General features: G+C 36.0%; 1 long non-coding RNA gene across 1 annotated transcript; it reads right to left on the reverse strand.

Annotated features, from left to right (window-relative positions):
* Positions 1–17: 17 nt before the first annotated feature.
* On the reverse strand, positions 18–15,507 carry LOC118501512. Its single transcript, XR_004904136.1, has 2 exons — positions 15,334–15,507; positions 18–57 (listed from the first exon to the last, which is right to left on the reverse strand). It is a non-coding gene; the product is annotated as an uncharacterized LOC118501512 (long non-coding RNA).
* Between the last annotated feature and the right edge of the window lie 1,087 nt (positions 15,508–16,594).

The following is a 16,594-nucleotide window of genomic DNA, read 5'->3' on the forward strand; positions in this document are numbered from 1 at the left end:
GTTTCCTCTTCCTTTTTACACCAGTTTGGGTTTGAATGTCAGCCAGCACAGTGATTCCTTTAGAGAATCAAAGACACCAATTATCAGATCAACTACAGATGTCATATTTCTTTATAACTACTTTTGTAACCTTATATCTGCTAAATAAAAAGGAAGGTCAGCCAAAACATTGAAATATAACACTGTTACCCATAGTAAAAAACTGGAACTGAACAGAGATTATTAATAATAAGCCTCAAAAGACATAATTAATTGCTTAATCTAATGGCCCCCATTAATTATAAGACCAAAAGCTCAGCTGAAATTACAACCTGACTTGGAATCTCAGTAGACAACTTTGCTTTATCTTACTTTAAGACTCTTAAAATACTGACTCAAGCCTTTCTTGACTAGAATATGGGCAAAATAAAAAATTAGGTAAAAATCAATTTCTTAAATGTAGCACGGTAACATGCTACCTTTCAAGAGACTATGTAAAGGAATTGTATTAATTTTTTATTTTTGGAAATTTTTTATTCATATGCAGTTGTAGAAAACATCACAGATCTCCTGTGTACCCTTACTCAGTTTTCAACAATGGTAGCATCTTGCCAAGCTCTAATACAAAGTCACCACCAGAATATTGTTATCAATATAATCAAGATTCTAACACCACTACAACCTCTGGTATTGTCTGTTTATAGTCACAGTTATCTACCTTCCATATTCACCCACCCAGGCCTGAAACCCTGGAAGTCATTCATATGGTCCTCATTTCTACATTTTTTTTTTTCATTTTAAGAATATCATATAAGTGAAACCATACTGTGTGTAACTACATATATATGTATATACATTCATTATATAACCTTTAGATCTACTTTTTTCCACACAGCATAATTACCTCCAGATTTATCCAAGCTATTGCATATAGGAAAGTTCATTACATTTTATTGCTGCCAGAGTGGCTGTATCATTTTATGTTCTCACCAGCAATGTACTAGTGATCCAGTTTCTTTGCATTCTCACTATATTTGATGTTGCCACTATTTTTAAGACATTTTTGGTGGTATATAGTGATTATTATCAATTAAAATCATATATCATGTGGTTTTAATTTACTTTTCCCTAATGATTAATGATGCTAAACATCTTTTTATGCACTTACTTGCCATCAGCTTGTCTTTTTTGATGAAAAAAAGTGTGTGCTCTTGTCTTTTTTCCATTTTCTAATTAGATTGGTTTTATTTGTTTGTTTCACTGTTGAGTTTTGAAAATTCTTTGCATAACCTAGATGCAAGTCCTTTGCTGATGTGGTTTGCAAATATTGTCATCCAATCTGTAGCTTATCATTCTATCCTCTTCACAGGGTCTTTCACAAAGCAAACACTTTTAATTTTGATGAGGTCTATGATGTCTTTTTAACTGAGGAACCTGACAAGAGTATATTCCCTGGAGCATTTCTGCAGTATTTGTGTTTATGAGGTTCTATATGAGGTTCATAAGTACTCTTCTGTTGGTGTCATATTTGGTGAACCAATCATCCCAGATGAAGGGTGTGTATTGGTTATTGTGGTTTATCCTTGAGAAAAGTCATCTGCATCTGTTGATTATAAATTTTAGTACATTGAATTAATTCTTCACAGTGTTTACAGGCCATCTCAGTCTATAAAAGAGCCACATCATGAATAGGAGATAAGATTTCCACATGTATGAGGTATTTGGTGATCAACTTTTCCATTGTGTACAGTCATAACCTAGGTAATGCAGTTGAGTCTGACAAAATTAGAGTTTATTTGCAGGGTTATGGCAGAAAAGTAAGAAAGCAGTTCTTAAACTTTTAAGAAATTACTTTCCATATATACTGATAATTCCCTACTATGTATGAAAATTGACAGTGTGAGTCTAGGTGCCTGGCTTTGCTAAAGAATGCTGACCAGGACTGGCAACTGAGTTTGTGGGGCCTGGTACAAATGAAGATGAGGGCACCCTGTTTAAAGTTGTTAAAAAATTCAAGGTAGTAACAGCAGCTTAAAACTAAGTGTAGAACCCTTCCAAGCAGGAGCACTTCTGCTACTGCACAGACTGCGTTCTCAGGAAGCTGGTAGTAACACTAAGCATAGACTCTCTACTGTAAAATGAACATTGGAGATTAGTGAGAAGATGGTATTGGAGTTGGCACTATAGGGAAGTAAAGAAGAGCAAACCTATTAATATCTCTTAATTCTTGTCTCAAGGGATATCCTTACCTATGTGTCCATTTGATAAGTGGAAAGAAGAATTGGTAGGGATAGCACAGGGGAAAACAAGTCCTTCCTGGAGATACAAACATATGATGGGTCACAGTTTGTTTTTGTTTTGTTTTTTTTCATTGAGTATGGGGCTAGTAATCATAAAGGAATAGCCAGCTCAATTAAGACTTTCAAGGGTTTGTGTATGAATCTCACATCTGGGAGATCATTGTCTCAGAGACTATGTAGGATATACTTAAGGTCTATACCAATAGGGGAAGTATCAGGAAGTGGGTAATCATTCTGGGATGTCAAATGAGTGGGGTTCTTCTTCTGGGATTTCCAGAAACCATTTTGGTCACATTTGAAAACACATTTGAAAAGCACATTTGTTAAACACACTTCACAGATCTTGTCCTGCCAGATTAATGGGGTCAGGAGGGTATTCTGACTATTTGAGTGGGTTAAGGAAACAGAAAAAGAATGAGATAAAGATAGAGTTTGAAGAGTGATTGAAATTGCTTCCCCTAAAACAGTATGATTACACCAAGGAAAAGGTGGCAGAATGATGGCAGGATTAATGACTGAATTATTTATCATTTGTCTACTAAAAAAATGATCCTTTGTCCCTGTAACTGCACAGATGGTTTCTCTTTAGAATATAGTTGTAGTTGTGGACAGAAGGAGATACTACTTCTTTGGACAACCCTCATTTAGGAAAAGGATATCATTCTGTTTCTTTTTCCATGCTATTGAACCAATGCTGGGTAAGTATTAGGTGGGCCAAAAATCTGTAAGATATTTTTTTTCCTGTAACATGGTTCTAGTAGCACTTAGTTGTTTTTAACTTCATTCAAAGCCATGTTGTTAGATAATACTGTGACAGCTGTCATATCAAGGTGCATTAAAAAAGTTATCAAAATTGGTGAATTTTTGTGTAGCCATTTTAATATTGAAGATAGAAGAAAATACACAACATTTTCAGCATATTATGCTTTATTATTTCAAGAAAGGTAAAAATGCAACTGAAATACACAAAAAAAGATTTGTGCCATGTATGGAGAAGGTGCTGTGACTGGTCAAATATGTCAAAAGTAGTTTGCAAAGTTTCATGCTATAGATTTTTCACTGGGTGATGCTCCACAGTTAGGTAGACCAGTTGAAGTTGATAGTGATAAAATTGAGACATTAATTGAGAACAATCAACATTATTCCATAAATGTGGGAGATAGCCAACATATTTAAAATATACAAATCAAAGTCCTGGCTGGCGTAGCTCAGTGGATTGAGCACAGGCTGTGAACCAAAGCATCTCAGGTTCAATTCCCAGTCAGGGTTCCTGCCTGGGTTGCAGGCCATGGCCCCCAGCAACCACACATTGATGTTTCTCTCTCTCTCTTTTTCTCCCTCCCTTCCCTCTCTAAAAATAAATAAATAAAACCTTAAAAAAATAAAATAAAATATACAAATCAATGAAGTTGTTGGTGAAAATGAAAAATGTGTTTTTTATTTTATGGAAAAAACTAAATGGACTGTAGGCCCATGCATACTTTTCCAAGGTCACTTTTCTTACAATACTGTTAAGTGCACTTACCTATTTTCCATTAGCATAGGGATGAAATTTATTTCATTAGTCATCTAATTGTTTAATTGGAAGGACTATTACTTTTGCCTGGAGTTTTTCCTTTCTTTGATCAATTCCATCCTCAAATGTTTTGGCCAACTCCTGTAAGTCACTTGAAGAAGAAGCAGAAGGCCAGGTAATGTTCTGTCTTATTTTAATGATGCCAGAAGTTAAAGAGGGCAGTGGGAATGTCTTTTCCTTTTGCAGTCTTGAATAGTTCTTACACATTTGAGACTGACCAGGTGGTCCCTAAAATCAGGAACATTTTCTGTTTTTCTTTGTTTATAAAATTGGATTTGGGACCAGTTAATATTAGCAGTTAAGACCTTGGGGAATCACAGTAAGGTGATCCTATCCTCCTATTTTAATTCATATATGCATAGAATTAGTAAATTCCTATATATACACATGTGTGTGTGTATGTATATATATATATATACAATTATATATATATTACATATATATATGTGTGTGTGTGTGTGTATATATATATATATATATATATATATATATATATATACACAATTAATGCTAGATCAGGTTAGACTAAATCTCTGAGTATGTTTATTTGGCTTTGTCTGTCCCAGTTGAAACCCAAACCCTATGGGCTAATTTTACCTGTGCCTTTGAGACCTGAGTGGTTAAAATGGAAAGCAGCAGCAGCAGCCATCCTAGAAATGCACAGCCTCAAGCTTGCAAAGCTTTCAAGTCCTGCTGAGAATACGACATCTGGAGCTCAAAAGATGACCAGGAGCTGGGAAATATGGGGAAGCCCTTGTAAATAGAAAATGGTAGAATTCTTTTAAATTTTGACTTGAACATTTCTAATGTAGTTTAAATAGATAGCCAATGAAAACAAGTTAATATTAAATTGAATATTGAATTTGATGTTTATGATGTTAGCTACCATAGTAAAAATTAATGTTTCACTAACATAATCTGTTATATATTTTTTCAAAAGTAAGGTATTAATAGTGATAGTAATAATGATAATTTTTAGAAGAAAATAAGCATTGAGAGTCTTTCAGATAAATATCACTCTAAGGTTTGTTGGACAAGCATGGGTCCATTAGATAGATAACAACACTGGTAACACATCACATAAAATCATTCTGCAAAACCTCTCAGAAAGCTAAGTCAGAGTCATATTTATTAACAGTAACAGTACATATGTTTGCCTGCGAGAAAAGTTGGACAAGTGCTTTATGGAAAAAATAAAAGAACATTATTAATAAACTGAAGAAGACTAGATGTTCAGCTATAGAAAAGCATACTGTTATACACATCATTTATCTTTACATAAATCTGCAGATTCAACATAATTACATACAAAAACAAGAAAGGATTTTTTCATAGGATCTAATAATATGATTTATTGATATAAATGAATATGGAAATTCAGAAGGCCAGGGATGACTTTGATACCCCAAAGAAGAACACTGACAGTCAAGGAGTTCCTTGTCAAACATGATGACATGTTATTCATCATTATTAATCAACTATAATAACCAAGGCAGTAGAAGAGCTAAATAGGCCAATGTAAACAAGACAAAGCACACACATGGTAGCGAAGAATGGCATTATTTGCAGATCTGATCATGGTCCCAGGAAAGTTGATTATCCATAAAAACGGGGGAATCAATTCCAGTTCCATACTTGCTTTAAATGTATAAGGCAAGACTGTAAACCTTTAATCTGAGAATATAAAAAAATATTATAGGAGTCTATTATGACCAGAGTAACGATGGAATGTGATTCTTCTCTACAATAGAATAGAATAGTAGATACTCTGACCTAAATGTAAACATTCCAGATTTGGCTTTTAATACTCACTTCTAAATTTTACAAAGTGTAAATGAGGAATACAAGCACTGCAAACTCAATTGCTTCTAAGCTTCACAAGAAAAGACACAAAGTTATTGTAGAATCCTGACACCCCTGACCCAAGTATGCCTTGATTTTCAAAAGTCCACCTAGTGCCCATTTGTTTAACTACACAAATAAAGATGAAGATTTCCTGATAGAGGAATATATAACTAAGCATTTTAATCCTGTCCAACATATGTTTCAAACAGGTTCTAAGAGAAGGGGTTAATCACACCAGGTTTGGTCTATTTCAAAGCAGAGGGGTATCACAGAGGAAAACAACAGTGCCTCTCCACTGCTTTGGTGGTACTTTGAATTCTGGTCTTTTCACCTTATCTTCAGGATCATATTCACTTTTCAGACTCAAAATAGCTGCTCCCTGCATTCCATCCAGGTTTTATAGTTGCATTTAGCAGAAGAGTGAGAATGGAATTTTCATGGTCTGTCTTCCCTGGAATAAGAGCTCTTTTTGTATTTTTATAGCTTTGATAATTGGAATTTTGTTCCATTGTTTTCTGGAGCACAGAAAAAGAATTTGTTTTCTTTTTCTTTATTGAACATATATCAGCAAACTTGCTTAACTGCCTTATTCCTGCTAATATTGTAGAACTGAGTTTTCTCTGTATATACTCATATTGTATACAACATGGTAGTTTGGTTTCACTCTTTCAAATTTTCATACCCTGCCTTTTTTTGTTATAGTGCATTATCAGGGACTTCAAAATAATGTTGAAGCCTTGATACCAGTCATTACTGTCTTATGTCTGATTTGAAAATGAATGACTGCATTATTTTATTATTATGTATAATACTTGTTATACTCTTTTCACTTATAATTTGCTAAAGTTTTTTTGTATCATAAATGGGTTTTGCATTTTATCAAATAACTTTTTACATCCATTGAGACTATTTTTGTTTTTTCTAAACATAATTAACATTACAACATGGTGGTTTCAATAATTGGTTTTATGTCAAATTAACCCAGGATCCTGGAATATAAATATTTTGCCATGACTTTTTAATATTTTCATACATATTGCTTGGATTCATACAATATTTTATTTAGCATATTATAAAATCTGAGTTCATGAGAAGACTGGCCTAGTTTAATATTATTTTATAGTAATGGACTTATTTTTATATAAACTTATATAAAATTATATAAGTGTTATACAAAACTCTTAAAATCTTATAATTTTATTACAAGATTTTAAGAGTTTAAGTTTATATGATATAACATATATCTTATCTCATAAGATATTGTATTATATATGATTATAAAGTGATATAAAAGATATACTATTTTATAATCATACATAACATATAATATTTATATATGATCTTCTATATAATCTTTTATAAAGATTATAATCTTTATAAAAATGATCTTATATATAACATATATAAGATTATAAAATGAACTGGAGAGTCATCTAATTTTCTATTGTTTAGACACTATTGTGTAAGACTGAAATAATCTGTTAATGCAATGCTGTGTAGTACTCACTTATAAAACCACCTGTGTCTAGAGTTTTCTTTGTGGGACTGTTAATTAATGATTTATGTTTTAATGTTCTAGGTTTTATGCATATCCCAGAGCCAATGTGTAAAGCTAGTTTTAGATTCTTGTAGGATGCTCTTAATTATGACAGCTTAAAGTCACCCACCTTTATAATCTCTGCTGTATCTATTAATATATTCCCTTTCAGTGTCTAAAATATTTTTGAGCATTTTATCAGTTTCTTGATTAGTTGTAATGGAGTTTCATTTCTTTATTTTATTATTTTTTTCCAAAAAACAACCATTGGCTATTTTGATCCTCTTTATTATATATTTCTCTGATAACTAAGTTTTACTTTTGTCTTTATCACCTCAATTATGTTTTAAAGTCAATTGCTCTATTTTCAACATCTTACTCTCACACTTTATTAAATTCGATCATTTTTTCTTATTCAAGTATTCAAAACTACTTGAATAAGATTATTATGTATATTTCTCCTTAAGTACAATTTAAGTTGTATACCATGAGCTGCAATACATATTATTGTCACTATCATTTAGTTCTACAAAAATTATTTGTAAGTGTTGCATATGTGTGAGAAAAATGTATGTATATTCTTTGATTGTTGTTAGGTGAAGATTTCTAAACATATCTGTTAAACTTAATTGCACTGTGAACATCGCATGGTGTGTGCATGTGTTCCGTTTTTCTCTTTCCTAACTTCTCAATTACTGAAAAAAAAAAGTATGGCTGATTGGTAGTTTTATAACTATTTACATTATGTATTTTTTTTAAGATTTATTTATTTATTTATTTTTAGAGAGGAAATGGAGGGAGAAAGATCGAGAGAGAGACATGAATGTGTGGTTGCTGGGGGCTGTGGCCTGCAACCCTGGCATGTGCCCTGGCTGGGAATCGAACCTGCGATACTTTGGTTCACAGCCTGCACTCAATACATTATGTATTTTGAGATTAATCCTTTTGAGATAAATCCTTGTTTCCCCAACCTTATGGAGGTATGGTTGACAAGTTAAAATTGTATATATTGATGCTGTACAGCACAATTCTTAAAGAGTATAACTGTTACAGAATGGGCCCGGTAGGGAGAGATAAAATACCATTACCCAATGGCCCCCCTTTTCTCCTCCCCAGGTCCCCCTGTACTAGGTTCCCCTTGCCTGCCGCCAGGCAATGACATCTCTCAATATCAGAGACTGGTGAAAAGGAAAGGAATTTTATTATTCAAAGTTTATACAAGACTTAAGAGTAATGACTTAATGTCTTCATTAAAATCCCCAAGTCCCTTAAAACATCCACAAACACACACAGTCCTTCCTTCACCCCTTTGCCCAGTCCAGAGTACCGTATCTCAGGGAAAGAAAAAGAAGTCCGTGGCTCAAGTAGTCGCTGGTTCTTCCCAGTAATCGTGCTCGGCTGGCAGGCCTCCCGTGGTTTGCGGTACCATCAGCTGTGTTGCCACCTCTATCTCCAGTTAATCCAAACCCACATGGCACCTTCTCATGGCCCACCAGCAAGAGTTTTTTCACCCCTTTCCTTCCCACAGAGGCTCTCCTGCATTCTTCCAAACTGCCAAGAGAGAGTTATACATCGATGCTACCTCTTGCTTCCCAGCTTCCTAAGCTGCATAGCAAAGGGAGCCCCAAAGCCATGTGGTCCTCCCTTTCTCCAAAGTCTCACACAGGCACTGTAACCAGGGGGAGCTGCCTCCCAGTTATACCCTGTGTGGAAGTCACTCCTGGCTCAAAGCATGACCATAGCTGTTTAACATATCCATGAAACCAGTCAAAAGTTATAGATATATTAAATGACCATGCTAGAGGTTAGCTGCAGAACTATTGCTATGCAAAGCATCTCTCAAAGGCCCTGATCCATGTGTCCCATCCCTCAGTTCAGACTTGTGAGGGTAAGGACACCATATATATATTTTCTAATATTTCGTGGACACCCTGAGTTCTGGGCTCCATTACAAGTCACTATTTTGGGGCTCCCTGTATCATAACATGATTTAATCTACATATCAATTGTGAAGTTATTTCCACAATCAAGTTAATTCACACGTCCATCACCTCGCATAGTTAGCATCTGGTGAAATATCTGCTTTTGTGCATTCTAGCCCCCTGGCATTTTATACACATTATTTTTGTTTCTATTTTATTGATCTTCTATTGGATTGATTAAATTCCCATTTTCATTTCTTTCTAAAGATTTTATTCATTTACTTTTATACAGAGGGGAGGGAGGAAGAGAAAGAGATAGAAAAACATCAATGTGTGGCTGCCCCTCATGCACCCACTACTGGGAACCTGACCTGCAACCCAAGCATTTGCCCTGACTGGGAATCAAACCAGAGACCCCCTGGCTCAAAGGCTGGGACTCAGTCCACTGAGCCACACCAGCCAGGGCTCCCATTTTCATTTTTTATGTTTTACCTCTACAGTTTTGAAAATTATATTTTTCAATATTTAATCTTATAGTGGTTATTTTAAATTTTATCATGCATATTTAAATTTATAAAGTTCCAATTAAATTAATACTTTATATCCTTCTCTCAGAAAGTAAAAGGAGATTAAAATATTTTAACTCTGATCAGCCCATTCCCAAAAGCACTCTAGAGATTGCTCTAGGCTCTTCCTAGTTTCCTTACTCACTCTTGCATCTCAAATCTTCCTATCAGTTAGGAATTGCCTTGGGCTCCTGGTAACAGTGAATTGACTACAGTGATTTAAACAAATTGAGAGTTTATTTGATCAAGTTAAAGAAGTTTGATGCTTGGCAGTCCAGAGATGTGCTTGTGGTTCCACAAAGTCATTAGTGATTGTTAAAGAAAAATTGCACTGGACAAGATGCACAGACAGAAATTGATTAATTCCGATAATGCTGCCAGCCAAAGAGGAAAGAGCACAGACCAGGTCTGGATAGTCAAACCTACTGAAGCAAAGGACAGGAAAGTGTATTAAGAACTGGGGTTGGAGGTCATAGGCCATCTGGATTTGCCAATTAGCTGTACCCAAAAGAAAATTAAATATTCTCCTCTCCTCTTCCCAGGAGGTAGGTTTACAATTTGGAGCAAGGCCCCCACTGAACTTAGGTTCCTATACTTCCACAGAGACTGAGAGATAGGCTCCTTTTTTTATGTTTATACTTCAAAGAAATGATTCTCAGGTCCTAGAGGAAAACAACTCCTAGAGTCTTAAAACTGGCAAGAGCCTTTCAGGAGATTCAGAAATATTTCAAAGGGGCAGAGAAAAGCTTAGTAATTATAAGTTTTCTAAAGTAAACGTGCTAAGAAAAAGGAGGGTCCAGTTTATAGCCAGGAAGTAACCTGTCTAAAGTTTATTCAATCTGTGGGAAACATTGAGAACACCTTGGTCAGGATTCAGACTTCCTTTGTTTTTGCCAACCTGTCTTTAGTGTGTTGCTTCCATTTTTGAAGTCACAAGAGGACTGCAGGAGTCCAGCCACTATGTTTGAATTCCAGGTTGTAAAGAAAAGGGTAAAGACAGGCGAAACCACAGCCTTCATGTCTGAGTCAGCCTTCTTAAAGAGAATTTCTAGAAGCCCTACCCAGCAACTTCTGCTTATATTCCCTTGTTCATTTTTTTAAAGAAGATTTTAATATTTATTTTTAGACAGAGGGGAAGGGAGGGAGAAAGAAAGAGAAGTATCAATGTGTGATTGCCTCTCACATGGCCCCTACTGGGGTCCTGGCCTGCAGTCCAAGCATGTGCCCTGATTGGGAATCAAACACACAACCCTCTGGTTCACAGGCCAACACTCAGTCCACTGAGCCACACCAGCCAGAGCATTCTTTGTTCATTTTAACCTGAAAGATTGACTGGAAAATGTATGCCTTTAACTATGAATAAAATCAACCCAGAGTAAAGTAAAAATTATGTTTTAAAGAAGATGGTGAAATGAGATATTTGATAATCTAATACAGTGTTTGTGACAGCCTCTTCTTAATTACTCACATCTTTACATGTCCTTCTTCCATTCTGTACTTGTTTCCCTGTCAAAAGGTAACAACCCAGTTTCTGTATCTGTTAATTACACCCAGCTCAAAGTCCAGGTAATGTGCTGCCCTCTTCTTCAAGCCTATATGCAGCCCCTGTGGTCTGGTAAATTACAAAGACATCTGCTTTCCCACTTCAGGACATCAAACATAAGAATGAAGAAACATAGGAGGAAAATAAGTAGATACAATAAAAACTTCCAGTGGAAAAAGAGAAAATAATAGGAACCATACAACCATCTCTGGGCCAGAATAATGAACCTATCCTGCTTGGAAGGAAGAATGAGGACTCTTTTCCTGGCAAAGAAGTGAATTCTATGATTAAACCATCTGGCAACTCCTGGTTTTGCTTTAGCTTTCCCTCCATGGCCTCTGTTCTGCCATCTGGGAGGTACATCTGCCCTTTTCCTCTCATGCTCACAGCAAGATGGGTGTTGGTGAGGTTGTCCTTTCTGGAGGCCATGGAGTCTCAGCAGCTTCACTGCTATTGGGGGAGGTTTGGAGACCCTAGATTTTTCTGGTAATTTGATACTGAGAAGCTAGTATAAGCCTGGTTTAGATGTTCTTTAGAAATATTATTTCCTCAAAACTTGGTAAATTCTCAATGTATTTATTTCTGATCAGACCCAAGTTGAAGTAATGATAGCCAAAGGTCTTGACTAAAGATTTTTTATTAAGGCTACAAATTCATCTTTAATTACTGACATCAATGTTCTGCCTATTCCACTAGCTGCTAAATTAACAATGGCTACTTTGAGACTGTTTAAAACAATAAGCTCTGTAACAAAGTAATATCATTGATCTGAACATTGCCCCTATACTGTAGTATTAGGTTAGGCTGTAAGAAATTTGAACATTTGTTTGAATAGACTCTGAAGCATTTATGTTTTTTTTAAATTATTTTTGTTACATTCTCAATGTCCTTGAGAGGGGCTATGGAGCCCAAGGCACCTCATCTGTGACATGCAAATAATCCCAAACTGCATCCTAGCATTTCTGAATTTTGTGTGCTTTGAGGTGATGCACAAACAGAAGGGATTATTTACTCTGAGATACAGGACAGTTCAAAGAGCAGCGATGAGAGAAAGAAGAATTGTTACAGAACAGGCTTGGGGTGGGCTAAACGATATACTATTACTGAAAGGACATCCCTTTTTTTCTCCAGGGTCCCCCCCCACCTACTAGGTTTGCCTTGCCCACCACCAGGTAGAGACATCTCTCAATGCCAGAGATTGGTGAAAAGGAAAGGAATTATTTATTTAAAAGTTATACAGATTTAGAGTAATGACTTAATGTCTTCATTAAAATAATAAACTTCTTTAGAATACCCACAGATGCACACAGTCTTTCCTCCTCCCTCAGCCCAGTCTGGGGTACTGTATCTCAGGAAAAGAAGTATAAGTCCGTGGCTCAGGTTCCCAGAACCACCAGCTGTGTTGCCTCCACAACCTCCAGTTAATCCAAAGTCATGCGGCACCTTCTCATGGCCCACCAGCAAGAGACCCTTGCCCAAGCTGCAGCATCCCCACTCCACCAAAACTGAGTGGTCCCCCTTTGGCGTGGCTGCTATGCCTGGGTTTAAATCCCTGTGCCAATCTTCCTCTGCAGCCCCATTTCCGACTCCTCCCACAATCAGTTACACCTGCCAGTATTCCTGTATTTGTCCAGCTTTACTGGGCTGCCATGGTAAATTTGGGCAGGCATGGCCCCATGGCGAGGAGTCTATCATCTCCAAGCTCTTAAGCAGGCACTGTAACCAGGGGGCATTGCCTCCCAGTTATATTTTGAGTGGAAGTCACTTCCATCCCCTGGCTCAAAGAGTGGGCACAGCTATTTAACATATCCATGACACCAGTTAAAGGTCATAGATATGTTAAATGGCCATGCCAGAGGTTAGCTGCAAAGCTGTTGCTGTACAAAACAGCTTTCAACAGCCCTGCTTCGAATGTCTCATTTCCCAGCTCAGATTTGTGGGGGGTGAAAATATCCTATATATTTTTTTCTAATACTCCCTGGATACCCTGGGTTCTGAGCCCCATTACAAATTTCTGTCTGGGCTCCCCTCTTGGCTGCACCCTGTTACAGAACTGCAAACATTTCAATTTCTAAAAACAATAGAATTTATTTTAGAAATTTCTCTTTTATTTGTAGTCTTCTAGGCAATTAATAAAAAAATATAACATTTCATTTAGATGTTTTATAAAAATATTTTTAATATAACAGTGATGATGGCAATGATAAATCTCATGCCTGGGCACTGTGCTAAGATTCTTCTTGTACAGAATGTATAATTGAATTATCATGACAAGCAGCAGTCTCATGTTTTGAAAGGTGACTACTAGGACCTCTGATATGGTTCAGGTTCAAATTTAAGTTACTTAATTTTGGTACTGTTCAGATGTACTTACATGAAAGTTGTGCCTAAAGAAACAAAAAGACAGGAGATTTTACAGTTGACACACCCTAAAGTGCTTATCATTTGTTTCCAGTTTTGTTGTTATTTTAATTTTAGCCATTTATGCAGCACTTTGAGACCTCACGATTCTCTAAGGGCTTTTTATTAAAATCCATCTAGTGTTAACCTTTTACAGTGGACAACTCTGCCAGCTTCAGCTGTCACTGCAGCAATGAGATGTGTATTAACCATGATTTTCAAACCAGAAAGTTTCACATTTGTTTTGACAGCTTACAGTGAATTTTCTACCAAAGTCAATTTCTTATGAGAATATTACGAGCAAGTCCTTGCAAAGTAGAAGGTTTGGGGACCTTTTGATGTGAGAGCTTGCCTTCTCTGTATGGAATAGCATTGTGTTACTGACCAAGGCTGATGTCTAACAAATGACCTACTTTTAAAGTCCAGCTGTTTTCAAGATGGTCTTTTTGAGGTTGAGACAGCCAAATGTTGTAGAAAAGACAAACAGAATCGGTGTCTTGTAAAGCATAACCTGTGCCAACGATTTCCTTGTCACAATTCTTTTACTACAGGAAATAAAATTCAGGCTAACAGAGACATGTAAAGAAACACAGCATGATGATGCCCGTGGTAGAAAGCACAAAAAGGAAACACAGAAACATTTGACTACATGACGAGTGAAAGAGTGAACTGTTTGGGAGTGTGTTTGTGAGGTATACAGACAGACAGAAGTGCAAATAATAAGCAGCAAAAATTAGTTGCAACATTTTATGTAAACAAAATGTTTCAAACCCATTATTATCAGATAATTTATTCAGTAAATATTATGTGCCAAACATTGAGCAAAATATTTTTATACATTATTTTGAGTTTTTATAACAACCCAATGAAATAGGTGGTATGGTTTATATTCCAGTCCCCACCCCCAAAATCATCCATGGAAGCCCTAACCCCCAGCACATCAGAATGTAACCTCATTTGGAAAGAGGATCATTGCATGTATAATTAGATAAGATTAGTTCATTTAAGCTTTGGTCTTGCTAGAGTAGGGTGGGACCCTAATCCAATCTGACTTTGTCCTAGTACAAGAGGAAATTCGGATAGAAAAACAGGAGGAATGCCAAGCGAAGAGCGGAGTTATGCTGCCAAGAAATGCCAAACCCTGCAGGAGCCCATCAGAAGCTAGGACAGAGATTTGGAACAACCTCTGCCTTTGCCCTCGGGAGGATTTGACCCTGCTGACACCTTGATTTAGGACTTCTAGCACCCTGAACAGTGAAAGAATATTTCTGTGATCGATAGTACCCAGACAGTAGCACTGTGTAATGACAGTCCTAAAAAGCTAATACAGTAGTTACTATAATTATTCTTCTCTTGAAAATTAGTAAACTAATGCTTGGAAAGTTTAAATAATTTTTATGGCCATACCATTAGTACATGATTAAATGGGCATTAGAGGTATTTGTTTTGTCTAATTTTAGAATAAGGAAAAGAATATTCCAGGTAGTGGGACAGACAGTGAAAAACTATGGATACAAGAAAAGCAAGGCATTTTTTTGGAACTGGAGGATAGTTTCATATACAGATTAAGGTGAAAGGGTTGGAGAAGTGAGTGGAGAAGGGGGGGAAAGCAATGGGTCACCCTGAGATGACTCATCTATGCAATATCAGTGTTGGATTACCCACCATTTCCTGCATGGCTGGCAGTGATTTTCTTGATATTACTTCATGTTCTGAGGAAGACTTCCATAGTGATTTTCTTGGTCCCATATTTAATAAGCTGATCTGGGTGCTATTAGGGGTGTTGTTCAGACAGTTCCTTGGCTGGTAACCTCTTGTTTATTTAGTGTACAATCCCAGCGTTCTGTGGAGACATCAAATGGAGAGTAAGTGCAAATATTCAGTTACAATTCTTAGCTTCTGAATTATTAATGGAACCCTCCCATTTCCCCCCTCATTTTGATATTCCTGATGTCTAGGTGTAGACATTCTTGTCATTCAGCCTTCAGTGCCTGCCTAATTAATCCCACCACTAACAAACTCCATTTTTTTCTCCCTGTAACCTTTATACAGTCAGTCTGCAAGACATTGTTTGGCTTAGAACTTTTCAGCTTGTCTCACACACAAATTGGTATAATTTTGCATGCTTTGAAATCAATTACCCAAGGATATTTTTCTCTCTGAACAGCAGTACAATGTTCCATTTCTGATCTAAGCATCTCTTTGTATGTTTCTCCATTTTTCATAAATTGCAACGTGTACTTTATGTGTATATTATCTACCTAATAGAGTAAAATGGTAACAAAGAAAACCAGAAAGCACTCTGTATATATAAATAAAAACAAATACTAGGTTGTAGCTAAATTATTTGTAAGAAAAAGTATTTAAAGTTAACTATAGGAAATCAATAATCCTACAAGTAAAAAGACACAGGAAATAATAATTGGTTTTAGAAATTTACTGAATTGCCAAAACATTTAAAATATTTAAATAACCATTTCCACACAATTTGTGGTAGTCGAGTCTTCATTCAAATATATTTTAAGTTATTCAGAAGGTAGTTTATTTAAGGTAGATGTCAAGTTCCTGGAAGCAATATTTATTCACTCAATTCCTCAAATAAAAGCTAGTCGTACCATGTATGAGGTTCAAGGATATAGTAAGGAAAACAAATCCTACCCTCACAGACTTTATAGTTTACCCAGGAAGCAGCCAACACAGAAACTTATAAATAAGGTTATTACTGATCGACAAATTGTGATATACTGAAAATGAACACGGTGATAAAATAGCAAGCAACTGGTAGATGTCTCTGTCTCTTTAGTTGCATGGTAAGGGACAAAAAGAGTAAAACTGGCCTAGACATTCAAAGAGTTAGAAAGCAATAATTTTAACTAATTTTCTCTTGCTGCTTAACACATCATTAGCACAAATTTAGTATCTTAAT

The sequence above is a fragment of the Phyllostomus discolor genome, chromosome 6, assembly GCF_004126475.2.
Source record: "Phyllostomus discolor isolate MPI-MPIP mPhyDis1 chromosome 6, mPhyDis1.pri.v3, whole genome shotgun sequence".
Classification (NCBI taxonomy): domain Eukaryota; kingdom Metazoa; phylum Chordata; class Mammalia; order Chiroptera; family Phyllostomidae; genus Phyllostomus; species Phyllostomus discolor.